General features: G+C 34.6%; 1 long non-coding RNA gene across 1 annotated transcript in view; it reads right to left on the minus strand.

Moving 5' to 3' along the window:
* LOC131396462 (uncharacterized) overlaps positions 1 to 18,287 on the minus strand; it is a 151,828-nt gene that overhangs the window by 78,572 nt on the left and 54,969 nt on the right. The gene's annotated exons all lie outside the window — the stretch shown is intronic.

Consider the following 18,287-nt stretch of genomic DNA (forward strand, 5'->3'; position numbering starts at 1 on the left):
AGACATGAGGGAGTCTGGCTTATTAATACTAATACATTTAAATTTATTAGAAAAATAAAATGTGAGCAATATGATAAATTCAGATTAAATATATAGTTTTTAAAGAAATAAAAGACATTCATTCTTACATTCATCAATTCAGAAAACATTTGCTGATTATTGTAGCAGGTACTTACTTGTATCAGTTAGAGTTCCAGTAGGAGATTGACTGATTGATTTATATCAGGGAGTTAGTTTGAGATTGTTGGGAGCTAGCTAGGCAAATTCAAAATCCAAAGGGTAGGTCACCAGGAAGTGCAGGCTGAAAACTCTTGGGAAGGAGCTGACAGTACAGTCTACAGAGGAAATCTTCAGGTCTACCATTAAGGTCTTTAAACTGACTAGATCAGTTCCACCCGGATTGTCTGGAATAATCTCCTTTGATAGAGTCAACTGACTGTAGATGTCAATCACATCTACAAATACCTTCACCACTACACCTAGATTAGTGTTTGATTGAATAACTGAATACTTTACAGCCTAACCAAGTTGGCACATAAAACTGAGCATCTCATATATATATATGGATATATAAAAATGAATAAATATGGCCTGTGATCTGAGGAGACGCAGAGTTTATTACAAGGAAAACATATATCTTTTCTACACTTATATGAAGGTTGGAACACAATTTAGATTAATACAAGAACTTCTAAAATTTGTGGGAATTATATGTTGCAATGAAACATAAAAGAAATATAATGTGAAAAATCCAACTTGCCTACTCATGCATGATAACCAGTGGAGATTAGAGAAAAATGCACTAAACAAGGAATTAAGAATACTCACTGCTACTCCCCTATATGCCATTAGCTCGCTGTATGATCTTGAGTATCCACTTAAGCTCTCTGACCCTCAATTTATCTGTTAAAACAAAAACAGGTTAACAATCAAGAGTCTCCAACAGCTAACTCAAATTCCTTCTGTGGACAGGTGGAAAATATAAACGAGCGGTGCAGATTTGGTATATAAAAATAGAGTGTTTAAACAAATTTTCCAACAAATCACATTGGGGGAATCAAGTCACCAGTTTTCTATATCTACACCTCCTGTTCTCTCAAGTTCCTTAATTCTATTTTATAACATATAAGTTTTAAAAATTATTCCTGCATTCATAAACATAGGTAAAAATCTATATCCACACCAAACTTATTGCGTAGTGAGTGGCAGGTAGGATTGGAGAGAGGAGTGTCTCTATTTTGTTACAGCAAATAGATATTATTTTTGTAATAAGTACTTTTTAATTTTGTGATGAAAAGGCAGACGTGAGAGGAAAAAGATTACCTCATTGAGTAATCTTTATAAAAGTTGAATTCTGTGAAGATAGAGTTTAACCATGATAGTTTGTTATATTTATTAAACATTACACATCATAACGAACATATGTGTTAATGACCTAATGCCTTTTTCAGGGAAATTACATAAAGATATTTCTAACAAAGGAAATCTTAGTTGCAGTTCCCAGGTGCCCAGTGGATGTGGAATTGGTACTCATGTGTGCTGAGGAGGCTTGCACCAAGGCTTCTGCTGACCTGCATGTGTGGGGAAAGCCATTCTAAAACAAGACACTCGTTGCTTATTAACCACAGATAGCTGGGAGTCTTCAAGCAGCAGCAAGCATCCACAAACCTCACCTATGATCTTTATTGAAATTAAATTTTTGTGGTCTCTTCTCATGCAATCCTTTTCCCAAAACCAATTTGCATAATTTGGTATAATCTGAAATGATTGACATGGGTTGCTAATCTTTGGAGTAGAAACCAGACCCTCATAGTAGCTAAATCTCCAAGGCGAAGGTTGGAATCCAGTAACTGGTAGTGTGGAGCGAATTGATATTAGTTTAATAATCTGTAAACTATGCAAGAAAATGTAATTGTCCTACATTACAAGGGTAGTCCTTCCACTGCACAGTTTATTCAAATGTATAATCTAAATAATTGAGTACCTCTGCATACAATAGAGCATTTCCTCATATGCAAACACCATTTAATGGACAGTAAAATCCAAACAGATGGATAAAAGATGCCAGAGTATAATTGGTTTGCTTTTGATTATTTCATTGATAACAATTTACTTAAAGAGTAAGTCTGGACAAGCTAGGATTTATTGTCACAGAATATTCACTTTGACAGAGAGGAGTTAAGGGATTCAGTAATCCTCTTTCAACCTCCACACATGAAAGTTTGGGTAGAAATGAAATCTTGACCAAATATTTGGTTCTGTCTTCACTTAGAGCTGACCACTACAAACATTTGATAAAACTGAAGTCTATCTTCTCCTTACTTAAGGTCTTCTTAAGGGTTCCTTGCTTCCACAATAGATATCAACTTACTACAAATTCTTTTGAATAGCTGGAATACATCAATTAAAAAAGAAATGAGAAGTAATCATTGACGATTGTTTTTAAAAAGCAGCTATACCTCCAAGTCTTAGTTAAATTACACCATTTTATGTAACCCTGCAGGTTATCTTTTAAGTGTCCAGAATAAAATCTGAAATCTCAGGGAGCATAGAGGTCCGTGAAATATGTGCACACACACATACAGTGAGGGGTAGGGAAGAGAATGGCATCATCTCCACTTTCGAAATAAGAAAATTAGACTCAAGGAGATTGAGTAACTAGTTCAAAGCTGCAGAGTTAACAAATGGAGAGCCTGGATTTGAATCTGTTTTGTAGCATTGTAAAGTCTGTGCTCTTTCAAAAGCAATGATGCCAGTATTTGCCCCACAGGTTCTTTAAGTCTGTTAAAATAGCTCTGTGTCTTATAGATGAAGATTTCAATTATTTTTGATTTTTATTTTTCGGTTAGCAAACTAGCCCAATGGGTTTAACCTAACTATTTTTTTAATGGCCTATATCCATCCTTAAGACTATGTTCTGCTTCTTTTGTAAAATCCACTATATCTGACTGTGCTTAATCCCATTTTGCAGGCAATAAAAACAAAGCTAAAAAATGGGAGGTTTTCAAAATTACTAAATTATTCCGTAGATTTATTTGTTAGTTTTTAATAGGAGTTGGGGCATTTAAACTCAATAACAAAAGTATATGGAGACAAAACATAAGAGTTAAAATAATTTTTCAAGTATTTCTAAAATCTCACTTTCCCTTCCACTCAGCATGAATTTCTTCAAAATTACATAATATTAATACAAATCTTCATATAAATGTTAATATCAAGCGGAGACTATTGTCCATGCCAAAGCTAGAATCATTGAAGATCCCAGGATTGCAAGCAATGCTGACTGTGAAAAATGTATGTTAAATGTATCTATTTATTCCTAATAAATGATCATTTCATTGAAAAAGTTGTAAAAGGAAATTGTTCACCTCTAATAAAAAAGTATTTTCTACTTGGTCTTTTAAAATCATACTACTTAGCTTTCAAAACTTTCTTTTACATAAGTATGTGACCTTTATTATATAAGCAAATATTCATGTAATATACTTGTAATATTTATCTACTGAAAAAATAATTTATGCTGACTGTATGAAATTTGAAACATGCAGAAAAGTGCAAAAAGAAACAATTACTTTATATACCAAAATTATCATCCAATGCCTATTTTTATTTGCAAATTTCTTTACTTGCTTAGCAACGCTTAATGAACATTTTCTCATAATCGTAAATATTTTCTACCGCGTCTTCTCAAAGGATATGTATAGTATTTCCTTGTTTGGCTCAAATGTAACTGGTTTTGTCAATCTTTTATTTTGAGATACACGGGGTTCTGATTGTTATATTTGTACATAATTATTTCCTTCAGATGATTTTCCACAAGTAGAACTTTGGATTCAAATTTGAATTAATATTTTTAGGACATTGTACTCACTTTGTCATTTTATTCTCCAACAAGATTATATAAATTTTCACTTTCAACAAGTATATGAAAATTTCTCCAAACTCTTGTCCACATAGACTCTTATATTTTTATATTAGTTCCAATTGATGACATGCTTGTCTGTTATGCTGTAACAGTTACTAATTAGAACATATAAAGACATGGGCATGCTAATTTGTCTTGAAAATTGAAGAAAGATGTAGTTATATACTTAATAGCCATACAGTTCTAAAGACTGTTTCCTCTCTTTCGATATACAAAGAATGAAAGTATTTATAAGCCTACTGTCTGTGTGTTTCTCTAACTATATCACTGTGTTTACAGAGAAACATGAACTTCAGGAAATTGCTTCTTCACTATATTACTGTGCCATGTCTTGGGTTTTATGTATATATACAGGAGCTGTCAGTGCATGCTTGTGTACGTGTGAGTCTACAAGAACATTGGTGGATGTAATGAGATGGTTAAGATAAAATGAATGGAAATTTTGCAGTTTTGAAGTTTTACTTTTTTTAATAACCAAAGACTATAAGTTAATCGAATTTGTAACATTTTCTTGAGGCACTGATAACTGACAGTTTTCTAAGACGGTATTTTAGCTTTACAAGGAGTTTTAGATCTAACAACAACAAAACTAATCATTTTTTTTCCAGCTTTGTGTCTAAAGTTGCTTATGAGCAATTTGAAGGGCTTTTTTGGTGAAAATATTCAAGGGGTTTTATTATCATTAATCTTTTTTGAGGGTGTGTGTAATTCATCTCACCAGCCATCGGAATTCCCAGAGGATAAATTACTCTAGAGATCTCTGTGCCCTCACACTGTATCAAATTGAGCTGCTTCTTGTTTGCCATTTTTGTGTACTACATTGCTTATTTAACAAGAAACAGAATGATTGTAATTCTGAGAAGGTCCTTTGATAGTAGTTTTGACACTCTGCCTGAATAATGACCCTCATTATGGTGCCTGTGACAGGCTCTGAAAGTGCTGATTTATGAATATATCACAGGTCCGGCGTTAGAGCTCCCCCTACTCATTTACTTCTGATATAGACCGAGATATGGACAGAGTCCTTTGAAAGAGAGAGAGGCTGAGATAATTGCACGATTATGACCATTCAAATCATCTCTTTTCCTGATTTAACAAAGCTCTGTCATTTAATTTTGATTGTCTCTGAAGTTATGAGGAAGCTTTGACAAAATGTTTTTTAGAAGAATGTGTTTCAGGGTAACTGTGCTTGCGACGAAGGTGGAAGTTATTTTTACTTTTCTGTTCCTAAGCTTCAGCTAAATTTCTATTGCAAATACTCATTAATGGTTGATGTGATAATAGACTGTTAGAAGCAAGATTAGCTAAGAGCAAAAAGTCTGTGTCCTTGATAAAACAAATTACAAGACACTCTGTAAACACTTTTTTTGTGCAGAATGTTGTTGATTTATTGTTTCCTCTATAGTGATTATTTAAATAAATGTAGCTAATTTAGTTCATTTGCTAAACTGTATAATTTTGTTCTTTGTGAAGGGGTTATATGTAAAAGCCTCAAGGAATCACATCCCCATTAATCTTTTCACAAGTGCAATAAATAAATAAAGAGACATGGTTTAATTTTGCCAGTTAGAAGATATTTAAATAGGAGTGGTGGTAAACTGATTTCTTTTTTTACTGTTAATGAAACACAAGAAAAAAATAACACAACTGTTTTATTGAGGCTATAAGAAACAAAGGTTTTTCAATCAAGTACTTTCTGTACAATGACCTTTTTTAAAAAATGTTGCTTATCTCATGATTTTCCACTTATAATATTTTAAAAAATGTCATCAGTGTCTCTAAAGTATTATAAGAAAATTTTCATTTATTTCAGAAAAAAACATAAAACATAGTACTGTTCAATATAAAAAATAAATTCATGATTGTTGTCTTACATACCCTTTACTCACCAAGAATAAGGAGGTACAATCTCCTTATGGTTTCATTAGAAGTAGGGGTTGCTGAGGATTCTCTCTAGGTCTTCTCAACTTATTCCTTTTGAGACTATCACCATCATATCACCCTCGAGATCAAAAATACATAGTTACTAAGGGTGGTTGTTGAAAGTTAATTTTAAATGAAGTCTGGTAATGACCTGGAGTAAATTTAATAAGGGCCCTTCATTTCACAGCAAAAGCAGTCACTTAAAACATAAGATGATTCTGAAATCTTTAAACAAAGTGATCAGATTGAATTCCCTTTAGCAAGCTGAAATTTTTCAAAAGCTTTTTTACATCCACAAAGCCTTTATTCTTAATTCATTTCCATATTTTTAGAAAGCCTATTTCTAAAGGGGAAAATGTTTGCCACCCCTGCAGTGGAGGTGTCATTAATAAAACGGATCTTTGAGAAATTTCCATCACCTAGTTCACTGGATATATTTTGTAAAAATTCTGAAGATGATTTCTCCTTCCTTTGCTTTCCTGTTACAACAGGCCTCATACAAAAGTATACTGTGGTTGCACAAAAGTATTTTAGAGCATAACAAAACCTTCTAGACCCTAATAACTGTACATGACTGATCTGTCCTCTTCAGGAAGGTTAACCGTTTCTCCCAAGGAGTTAAGTGGCATATAAACTATTGTTCACACCATTTGTGCTAACAGTATAGGATGACCTCAAATACTGTAGTGGCCATACAAGGTACCCGCACAATGCATTCATCAACAAAGGGAAAAGGACCACAGAAGCAGATCTGACTTTAAGTGTATTAGGACTCTATAAGGATAAATGCCTAACCTCACTCCACAGCAAAAAGTAATTACAGAGCCATTGTTTCTATAGTGTTAATATTTTTTATGGTTCTTTAGAAATATGGGTTATTTAGTTCTTGAGTTGACATCTGTACTGTATTATATTTTATACAAAGCACCCAGACTAAAGTGTAGAGCAATCAAATAACTGTGAGATCATTTTGCTCTTAAAGGAAATCAACAACAGATATAAAATATAGATAAAGGAATAGTTTAAATTCAGTAGTTAATTTTTATATTTAAATTATCTAATTAACAATAGTCTGAAAAGCCAAATTTTAGAGCTGTATTCTTTCAAAAATTGCCTGTTCCATTTAGAGTGTATCATTTCTTTGTATGTATTCACAGACTCTTCTATTGGTATTTATATAATGCATCAATTCTCTATGTGTGCCTCCCTTCCTACTCTTAAATATTCTCATCTTACTCTACACATGCCTTTATGCACGCGTTACTGAGAAAGAGAGAAGTAGCAAAAATTTTATTTACACACACACACATCATTAAGTTAAGACAAATGTTAGTGGCCCCTCCAGTAAATACCACCGAGTAGCACATAAATGGAAAACTATGAAATGAAAGACATATTGGGGCAAATCAAGGACACACATTTGCATGTTCAGAGCAGGAGTGATGTTTAGCTTAATAGTCACAAATTATCAGTAATTGTCAGAAGAATATGAAAGTTGGCTCCTTAAATTAACCAAGTCTATATCTTCCCCTCAAAGATATCAGACACAACGCATTCAGTCTTTATTTCCCCCTAGATGAGGAAAGAGGAAGAAGATTTGGTAGCCGTGTAAGAAAATGGAGTGCAATTCCTGGACCTATAGCTGCCTTTTAGGGACCCTAGAAATTTCTAATGTGTTCACCTCTCAATAAGTTCTCTATACTTGGGAATTTACTGACAGCAAAGTATATAGTTTGCATTACATTAAACATTATTGATCATTCTATTAAAACATAGTACTCTGGTAAGAGCAGGATGTTCCAAAGTAAATTTGTATCATATAAGTGTTATGCAAATTTTGTGCTGATACTCTTATCTGGATGAGAGTCAAATGACAGAGCTGTGCTGTGTCTTGGTGGATTTTTTTTTTTTTTGGTGAGGAAGATTATCCCTTAGCTAACATCCACTGCCAATCCTCCTCTTTTTCCTGAGGAAGATTGGCCCTGAGCTAACATTCATGACCATCCTCCTCTATTTTATATGTGGGACGCCAGCGTCAGCATGGCTTGACAAGCAACTCGTAGGTCCATGCCCAGGATCCGAAACTGCAAACCTGGGGCTGCTGAAGTGGAACGTGTGAACTTAACCACTATGCCACTGGGCCAGTCCCTTGGTGGATTACTTTTAAAACACTAAGTATTATTATGAAATTGATAGAAGTTTAGATAAGGAGGAAGTGGAGAATCTATGAAAGGAGGCAGAATAATTCTCCAAGAAAGTTTAGGTTAATTATAGGTTTTGCATCATTTGGAGACATTTTTGCTTGTATTTCTGCTTCCTGATACTTATAAATGCCTTGGAATCTTTACACTCATTTCAATGAATTAGATAGACACACGACTGCTAAGATATCATGAACTCCAACTGTAGTTTTCTGGAAAATAAGCCTTCACCAGCCTTCCTTAGAGCAATTTCCTCTTTCAGTCAATGCAATTCAACTCATTTTAATATTTTATTTAGGTGCTTTTTGTATATTAGCACAGTGCTAAACCAAGAAGGTACACACACACACACATAAACACACATGCTTCCTTTTAAGAAGCTCAAAGTCAGATAGGGGAAACAAACATGCTAAGAAATAATTATAATATGGCATGAAAACTAGTAACACAATTGCATATACAAGGCCTAGAAATAGCATTGAGAATGTATAGATAACTTCTGTTAATCTACAAATTCTATACATTAACAGGGTGCAGGGACAATGCCATAAAAAAAAAATGTAACCATTTGGTCTGTGTTTTGAAGCCTGAATAGGAGTTTGCCATGTCACCACATAAGGTTAGGAGGGCATCCCACACAGAAAGAACATCACCTGCAAGGGTTCAGGAGCATGGAACAGCATGCTTTATTTGGGGAACTGCAGACAGTTTAGAATGTATGGAATAAACCTACCAACAGTAGAGACAGTGACAAGAGATGAGACTGAGAATAGATGCCAAGACCATATCATGAAGAGCACTTGTTTGTCAAGCTAAAGAGCTTGCCTTTTTGTTATAGTTGGCAGCTATTGAAAAATTTAAGGAGCAACATGATTAAATTTGTGATTTTAAGAATGAATGTGAAGAATAAATTACAGAAGGACAAGACTAGAGTCAGGGAAATGAGAAAGCAGACATCGCAAGGCCAGAAAGAGAAGACAAAGGCCAGAGCCACTCCCCAGAGAGTAGAGATTACAGAGATTTTTTAGCAGATAAAAAGAGAAAGAAAATATACAGAGTAACTTCAGATTCATGAGACTGCCTTTCTTCTGTTGTAATCTACCTACTTGTAATGTTTCCAAAATACGGATCTGACTTTGGCCACTGTTGAAGCATTTGAGGATCAGCGTGAGATGATCAGATCTGCATCATACTCAAGTCAAAGGAGAGAGTGTGGCAGGAAATGAAGTGCATCTTGTCACCCGCCTCTGCTGCTTTCTCATATGTATCCAGTATTTCATGCATGTTGGCCTACTCTATCTTAAGGCGTACAATTTGAACTATCTGTTTCTTGTTTTTGAAAGGTCTTCCCTTCCTTTTACTATTTGGCATTCTTTTTCTTATCCTCAAAGTCTTGCCTCAAGCATCGTCTTCTCTGTGAAGGCTTCCTTGATGCCCTTGCAACTTGTTCAGGCAGAACTGGGTCCTCCCTTTCATGGTGCTGCTGTTGTACCCGGAGCACACCTCTACTGGAGTATATAGACATACCGTATTGTATTGCCCCTCAGTCAACAGGTTACATAGTAGATGATTAATAAAATTAGTTGACTGAACAACTGGAGTGAATGATTGAAGCAGAGTAATCACAGATTAGGATACACAGACAAATTGACGGCCATGTTTATACTTTAGTGTGGCCTTTTGTTATGTCCTGGACTCTCTCCTCTTTAGCTTCAACTCCATACTGTTTAAGGATTGGCCTTGCAAAACAGGTGCAAACTTTCACTATGAGATGAATAAGGTCTGAGGATCTGATGTATAGCACAGCGACTGTAGTTGGTAACACTGTATTGTTTAATTCAGGTTTGCTGGGAGAGTGGACCTTAGTGTTCTCACCAAAAAAAAAAAAAAGAAGGATAACTAGGTGAGGCAATGGATATGTTAATTAACTAGATGGGAGGAATCCTTCTTTCACAATGCATACATATATCATAATGTACACTTTAAATATCTTACAATTTTATTTGTCTATTATGCCTAAATAAAGGTGGGGAAAAAAGAACATTTTTCAAGCGGTTATTTCAATGTAAAATAAACAAAAAAAGCTAACATAAAGAAAGAAATAGTTGACTAACATGTGGATAGAGATATGGATGGTTGGTCTGTCATGGTGACAAGGAAGAGAAAAGGGTGACAGGAGAAGGTGTAGTAAATTTCAAAGGATTAAGGAGTTGGCTCCATGGTGACTGAACAATTATCTAGAAACCACAGTGGTGGCCAATGGCAACAATGGCTCTCCTTTCTTAACCCATGAGACTACAAGACCAAGAAGATATCCTACCAAGAGAGACAGCTGTGAAGATTATGGTGATTTCTGGGGAAAACCATGTTTATGATTATGAAGAAACTGAAAACTTTAAAGAAAATTTTGATGATATGAAAGAGATTTTCAGCACTAAAATATGGTTTACTGGAGACAGAGGAAAGTTTATGGGTAAGTGGGAGTGAGAGGCATATAGGTTCTAGAGAGAGAGAAATTGAAAATTGATGAGGATGGGAATATGAAGCTCTATTCTTGGGATATATTCTTGGGAGAAAGGAGAAAGGAGATGGTAGGTAGTCCTGTGAGTCTTGTATTTAACAAGAGAAATCAGGAATCCTATAATGGAAAGAACGCATGGAACTAACCAACTCCCAGGTTCAAAATGACATGGCTGCTAAAGCTTTGTAACGCTGAGTACTGTTCTTTTATGACAAAGCCCAGATTTTTCTCAAGTGGGGAGTGGACAGGGAGCGACGTGTGGAGAATGAAATAAAGGAAAATAGTTTAAACCTTAAAAAGACTGTTCAAATATAATAATTACCAAATAGCTAAAGGGCAGTCATATAGGAGTTTGATTGATTAAACAATCCATCCAGATTTCAGCTAAAAACTAATTGCAAATAGAAATAAAGTTTGTTTTTTTCCCTCTGCAATCACTATACCTTGTGATTTTAGATCCTAGATACATTTTTCTCATGAATTTTGTATCAATTGCAAGAAAATGCAAAACCATCTCCTGGCAACTTCTCTTCCTGCAATGCCATTGATGGAGCACCCCAGTGACTCATCATTTCACATTCTCGTCTTTCATTTATATTAAAGGAAAATTAACCTTCATTCCCTGGAAGAAGGCTTGGTTGCCAGAAATCATGAGCTAAACATGGAATTTATTTTCTACCATCAGGAAGTGAGTTCTCTGCTCCGCTATTATCCGGGCCTTGGATAACGGCTCCATTACCCTTAGTGCTAACTTTGCTGGTGGCGGTGGAACTGCCCCTAGGGCTGCTGCAGGGTCAGCGGGCTGATGGCCTGTCTTTTTCTCCCAGGTGTTATTGACGAAGCATAATCCTCAACTCCATGTGATTAAAGAGCCAGAGCTGAGATAACTGCATTTTCCCACTTCGTCTCTGGAACCCCCATAAACTGAATAAATCCTACAGCACTCATTTAAAAGGGGAGGAAAAAATTTTGAATGCATTTTTTCCTTTTTCCTTAACAATAGAGTATAAATGTATTTTTTTAAAGATTCTTTAGAAATGCTCTATGTTGCACAATGCAGTACATTCTTTTCCTATTCTTTCTTGGCGTAACTTTTTCCCATGTGCACATTATTGTTATTGACAGCAGTTCCAAAGCCTTTAAAATAAAAGGAAATTAAACAGTGAATCAATAAAGATTAGCTATTTACTGTAGATTACTAGCTTATCATTCCCATAATTACAATAATGGTTGCTGATGGAAATTCTATTTATGTGAATCATTTTATTCTTGTTATTTACTATTATTAATGTTGCCATTATTATCTTCTTACCCTTCAGTTCACAAGATGTATCTTCTCGGTGAATTTTAATTCCAGTATCTTGCTATTATACTGTACATAATCCTATCAAAGACTGTCCTTCATGCAACATTTTCAGTGATATATTATCATAGAGACTGTTAATGAATGAGCTTCATATCTTACTAATACTGTTTTAGATACTATTTTTATTAATTTCCCAAGTTATAATTCTTCATAGACTACCTGTGCCTGTCTTCTATTAAAGTTGTGTTTTCAATTTTTACATGGAGATTTCAAAGGAAAGCATTAACTTTGTGTCTTTAAAGATACGTTTTATTTCCCAGATTCTCAATGATTACATTATCATAATGCCCATGCTTTGTTCTCTTATACTTGTAACAAGTTAATTTTCACAATTTGACTTTACTTTGGATTCCAATTTTATGTTAACAATCAAAATTAAAACAGTAACACTATGATCTTTCCGACATGCCACTGAGATCAGAAATAACTTGAAAAACAAGCCAATTGTGCTTCGTCTTTTGACTAAGACCCAGACACTATAGTCAAATAAAGAAAATAATTATGTCGACTTTTGTACATACGATCTCTAAGCATTATTACTTGAAAGTAAATACAGTCATCGTACAGAAGGTACTGTGCTCCTTGGAAGTAATTTCATTGAAATGCCTTATTTATTTTATTTTAAAGGGATTAAGAAAGTGAGCAACAAGAAAGCTGTTTGTTTAGCTTTGTTATCATCTCTTTTCTCATTGCCATATGATTCAGATTGCAAGTTGTTGCTACACAAAATAATTCTGGCTGAAATTTTTGTTATTTTTGCTCTTTTCCCCCTGCACTGGGAATTTTGCAGAATGGTATGGATTTCTTTTCATATGTTCCTACAGGAAAGGTCAAACAGAGAAAATGTAGATTAAATAAGCTTAGATTGTAGTTACATTCCTTTGTAATTACATTAAAACATTCTGACAGTGTAAAATTAGTGGCCAATATTAAAATGTCCTTAAAACTATGCTATGTATAGAACATGTAAATAAGCTTAGATCCCTTTGAAGGAAGATTAAATATACATGTGATATTCTGCAGCTTAGATTAACAGCTAGGGAGAAATGCATTATTATGGTAATATAAACTTACAATATATTTAGCATATAGCTGTAGCATTCTGCATAAACAAAACACGTCCCTGTTACTAATTTGTGTTGATATGCCTCATTAATCTTTTCAGAGCATCTATTTGTTGTTCTATACTTCTCCAAATTTATATACACATACAAAATACGTATATACTAGGCTAACTGGACCAGTAGCAATTAAGAAGCAGAAGAACTGGTTGAAGAAAAAAAGAAGAAAGAAGGATGAAAACATTTTATTAAATCTAAACACTGTGAGATAAACTGCTATCTGCTTGTCTAAAATGAAAAACCAAAGTAGCAGAAAAGTTAGCATCATAAGACTGTATTCCTAGTATACACAACACACTTATGACAATCTTTTGTCCAAGATGATGGTGGTTTTGATATTGTGTCAGTGCGTTTAGAAATATTTGATGCCCCTACTTCCACAGTTGTATTGGCACTAAGGAAAAAATAGCTAACATTTAGTGATGCTTATTTTATCCCAATGTTATTTTTATCATTTTACAGGTGTATTATCTCATTTAAACTTCAAAATAACCTTACAAGTTAAATACTAGTTTTACTTTGCAAAAGTTCACACGGCTATCATATGTGGGAGTTTGGTGACAATTTGATCCCAGAGTCAAACTCAGCCAAAATAGTAAACTGATCTATTCACATGTAATATGGCCTATAACCTAGAGAGGCAAATTCTGTCAAAAACTCTGTTTTTTCTATAGTTTCACTTTGTGTCAATGACAGAAGAAACAAAAATCTCTTTAAGCAGTTTGATGAGTCCTTGCAATCTGAATTCAAATTTCAGATATTCGAAGCTCCATTTGTAAGAAAAATCCTAATGCTCTACTGGAAAGTTCATGATTCAAGTGCGCTTTCATAACCTTTTTTGAAGGCCCATATAGACTTTTATAATTATTCTAATGTGTAAAAACAAATCTACTAATATAATACACTATAAATTTATATAATAACTCCTAACAATATCTAATAGATTATTAAAATCTTAAAGGTAGAAATGTCTCATCTTTGGCAAATAATGTTTGGAAAACTGGTTGACAGTGTCTTTATTAATCACAGCTACATCGTAAACAGCGTAGATTTATATTTTGCATTTATCACCAGTGATAATGTTTTATGTATTACAGTTTAGTGGGACACCTCGTATTTCAAGTGTCTAACACCATACCTGGCATACAGTAGGCAATCATGAAATGTTTCTTGAACGAATAAGTACGAACTACAAAGGTAACGTGACAATGATATTGAATTGTAAAAAGTGCTCTTTTTTTTAACATACGTTATCAATATTGAAAAAATGTCACTATTAACAGAAATTAAAATTTTTAAAAATTCAGAGAAACCTCGACCTCTGTGTCAGTTAGAATCCTGGCATGAAACAAATGTATGGGACACTTAAACGGACAATTTGAGAGGAGCTAAATGAAGAGGTCAGTGTTTAGGAAAAACAAGTGATGCTGTAGTACCTCCCTTGGGCTAGTAACCTTGGGATTCTTTACTAATTAGAGGATTTTAGAGAATAGGGCAGTGAGCAGTGTCTAGAGCCTAGAGAGACTGCTCCATAGAGAGGGTTATCTGACAGGAGAAAGAACATCTGTGAAGGGACATAGCCAACAACAGCGATCAGCATGGAGGGACTAGGGGTAAAATATCCCTACCCCACTCTCCTCTTTTTCTCCAATCTCCTGAGCAAGTTTTAATTGACTGAACACAGCCAAAAGCCAGAAGGGAAGAGAGCCCACTCAAGCGGTACACACAAGTCGGCCAGCAGGGCACAGGGTTGGATGAGGGGGGATCATGGACCCAAAGAGGCAAACAACACATGTCCAGCACAACAGGCAAATTTCAGACTCCATTTTTCCATATTTCCTACCTTTAATTTTGGACGTTTTAACTTGGAATATTTTGCAATTATAAATAAATAGTCCAATAATAAGGAATTTCATCCGCATTTCCTGTGCTTGGCTTATTACTTGATGTTAAGTTTCACCGGTGAGACTAATGTATATGACACAACAGTATACCGGTTTTTGCTCCATACCACCAAATTGTTTTCTAAGAGTTTAACCAATATTTTCTGCCACCAGCAATAAATCACAGTGCCCATTTTGTTACTTTTGTCAGTATTATTTCTATTTAATTTTTAAAAATAATGTAATAAATTATGCATTTGAATGTTAGCTCTAGCTCTAAAGATCCCTATGAATTTACAAATTACTGACCTCTGTTTCCTTATCAATAAGAGAGGAATGTCATATACTCATCTTCGGTAAATACAGACAACTAAAAATAATCAAAGAAAATGGTGCCTCCTTGGTTGCTTTAACAACTAAAATATATTGATCTAGCACATGCAGCTATCTGCTAACCTCTCACATGGGTTTATACTTGGTTTACTAAGGTGATTGTATATATGTATTTTTTTGCTGAGGAAGATTAGCCCTGAGCTAACATCTCAGGGCTATTTTGTATGTGGGTCACCGCCACAGCATGTGTTAATGAGTGGTGTAGGTCTGCACCCAGGATCTGAACCCGGGAACCCAGGCCACTGAAGTGGAGAGCGCAGAACCTCAACCACTTGGCCATGGGGCCAGATCCATGATGATATATTTTTTCCTTCATGTTTGTTTGTTAATTGCATTTTTTGTTGTTGAGAAACTTTTCTTCATGTTACTTGTCCATTTATAATTGAAACAGTTATTTTCTTACTAACTTGTTTAATCTTCTTTATACATACCTAATTATGATTCAACTGTTACATTTACTGAAAATATGATCTGATATATCTCTCTCAATTTATTCTGATTTACTGAAAATTTAAAGTCAGACAGAGTAGGATGTGTTAATTTTTTTGAGATGTTTGTTTTGCTTTTCAAAACTTAGTAGGAATCTTAGTCTGTTTGGGCTGCTATAACAAAAATACTAGAGACTGGGTGGCTTACACAACAAACATTTATTTCTCACAGTTCTGGAGGCTGCATGTATAAGAATAAAGCACCTGCAGATTCAGTGTCTGGTGAGGGCCTGCTTCCTCGTTCATAGACAGCCATCTTCCTGCTGTGTCCCCATATGGTGGAGGGGACAAGGGAGCTTTCAGGGGTCTCTTTTATAAGGGCACTAATCCCATTCATAAGGGCTCCACCCTCATGACCTAATCACCTCCTTAAGTCCTCACCTCCTGATACCATCACACTGAGGATTAAGTTTCAACATATGAATTTTGTAGAGACTCGAACTTTCAGTCTATAGCAGCAGGGAAATAATTATATGCTCTGTTTATTGAACTAGACGGAGGTCAAATTTAAAAGCTACCTCTTCTAAAGAGCTTCCTCTTTCTGGCAGATGTATGGATTTCGATGTCCTCTAAACTCTTAGAATACTTTGGTTTTACCTCTTATATGATGTTTGTCATGTATTTTCTAGAATTTTAATTCTTTTTCTTTAATTATAATTGATAGTATTAGTCAATAGGTTCCCAAACAGCCGGGACCATTTTTGTTATCCCATTTTGCGTAAAACAACAGAGCTATGAGGTAGGCAGTAAATCATCCTCATTGTTTGGATAAATACTCTTATTTAGAAAATGCTATAGCTTCACACTTTAACTCCTTAAAACAATATAAAGCACAACGTACACAAATAAACCCTCTTTCTCCTCCTGACTGTAGAATTATTTACCTACTCTAAGCCTCAATTATCCATTTGAAAATTGCTAAGACTAGTTTATATGAGTGTTATTTGATAAAAAGCTAATGTTTACAGAATATATATGCTATTTTTACAAAATATTTTGTATATTGAGGCCATAATAAATATAGCATCATTTTAAGTTTTTAAAAATTTTCTGGCAAGGTTACCTCAAAATAATAAAATAATAACTACCAATTATTATGTACCCATTATGTGCTGGGCCCAGAGGCAGATGCTTTAGACATATACAATCATCAGCACCTGGTCAGGCCTGAGCAGAACAGAGACAGGCAGAACAAAGAGGAATGGTTTTTCAAATAATGAAGTCAATATTTTTAGCAAATAAAGAAGAGATGAGCGGTAACGTCATGGAGTTCAGATAAGATGTATGATACTTTCCCAAAGAAAGGAAATGTGAATTTTGTGGGGGCTATATTATAGACTTTTCTAAATTCCACAGTTAATTTTCCTGTTTGACGTAGAATTAAATAAGATAGAATTAAATATTAACAATAAACATCTGAAAATATTAATTATTTTAAGTAATTAAAATCTTAACCACAAACATATAGAAAAGTTATACTGTAGAATTGTGCTTTAGGAAGCAATAGAGCTACCAAAAGGTTTTTCTTTGAAAGATATATGTCTGTATAAATATCTACTGCAACTATATGTATATAATTTGCAGATCATTTTAAGAAATTTCAAGTCAACACAAGCTTGTCTGATCCAGAAAAAGCCACTTATTATAATAATGTATTCTGAAAACTGAACTGTTGACAACAATTTCCAATATAAAATGCCTACCATAAATATAATTATTTTTCACAGCTCATTCATGTACATTCAGCTTGCTGTCGTCAAGTCTCTCTAACTGGCTGTTGTTTGGCTTAGGAAATCGGAAAGGCTGCTTTAGGCTAACTGGAGGTTATATGTTCACAATAAATCTAGACATGAAAATCAATAAAAACATTTAAACCTGTGATGTTGGAGAAGTGCCTCTCAAAAAAGATCAAATGCTAAGAATTGAATCTCACATACACTATAGCACATTATCACTACAAGTGAAGGCTTGTTGACACTATTCTGTTTCTATATCAAGGCAGCTGCAATACAATTTGAAAATCATGACACTATTTAAAGGATCTTAAGGCTTATTAGGGAGGTCTCGTAGACTGTGGGAGGATGCCAGCACTGCAGGAACAGGCTTCCTTTTCATTCAGGGCATCGCCAGAGTTAGTCCTTGAATCCACTGCACATGCTGAGAGGACCAGCAGTAAAGAAGGTAAATGACAGAAAGATGCACGTTTCATATCATGTAGGAAGTGAGGCATCCAAACAGAAGGAATAGAGTGGAAATATACAGATATGATTGATTAGAAATAAGAGAGGAATTCATGGACTTATTGCAAAGAAACCCCCTTTACTCCGCATCCTCTCAGATGTTGCTTGTCCTGTGATAACACTTCATTCTGTCAAAGTCCTACTCCTACCTGAGTGGCCTGTCAGTTTCTGGCAAATTCCTGTAGCTCTGATACTTCCATTTCCTTTCAGTGAGTTTTTCTAGTGA

Source organism: Diceros bicornis, chromosome 3 (genome assembly GCF_020826845.1).
Source record: "Diceros bicornis minor isolate mBicDic1 chromosome 3, mDicBic1.mat.cur, whole genome shotgun sequence".
Taxonomy (NCBI): Eukaryota; Metazoa; Chordata; class Mammalia; order Perissodactyla; family Rhinocerotidae; genus Diceros; species Diceros bicornis.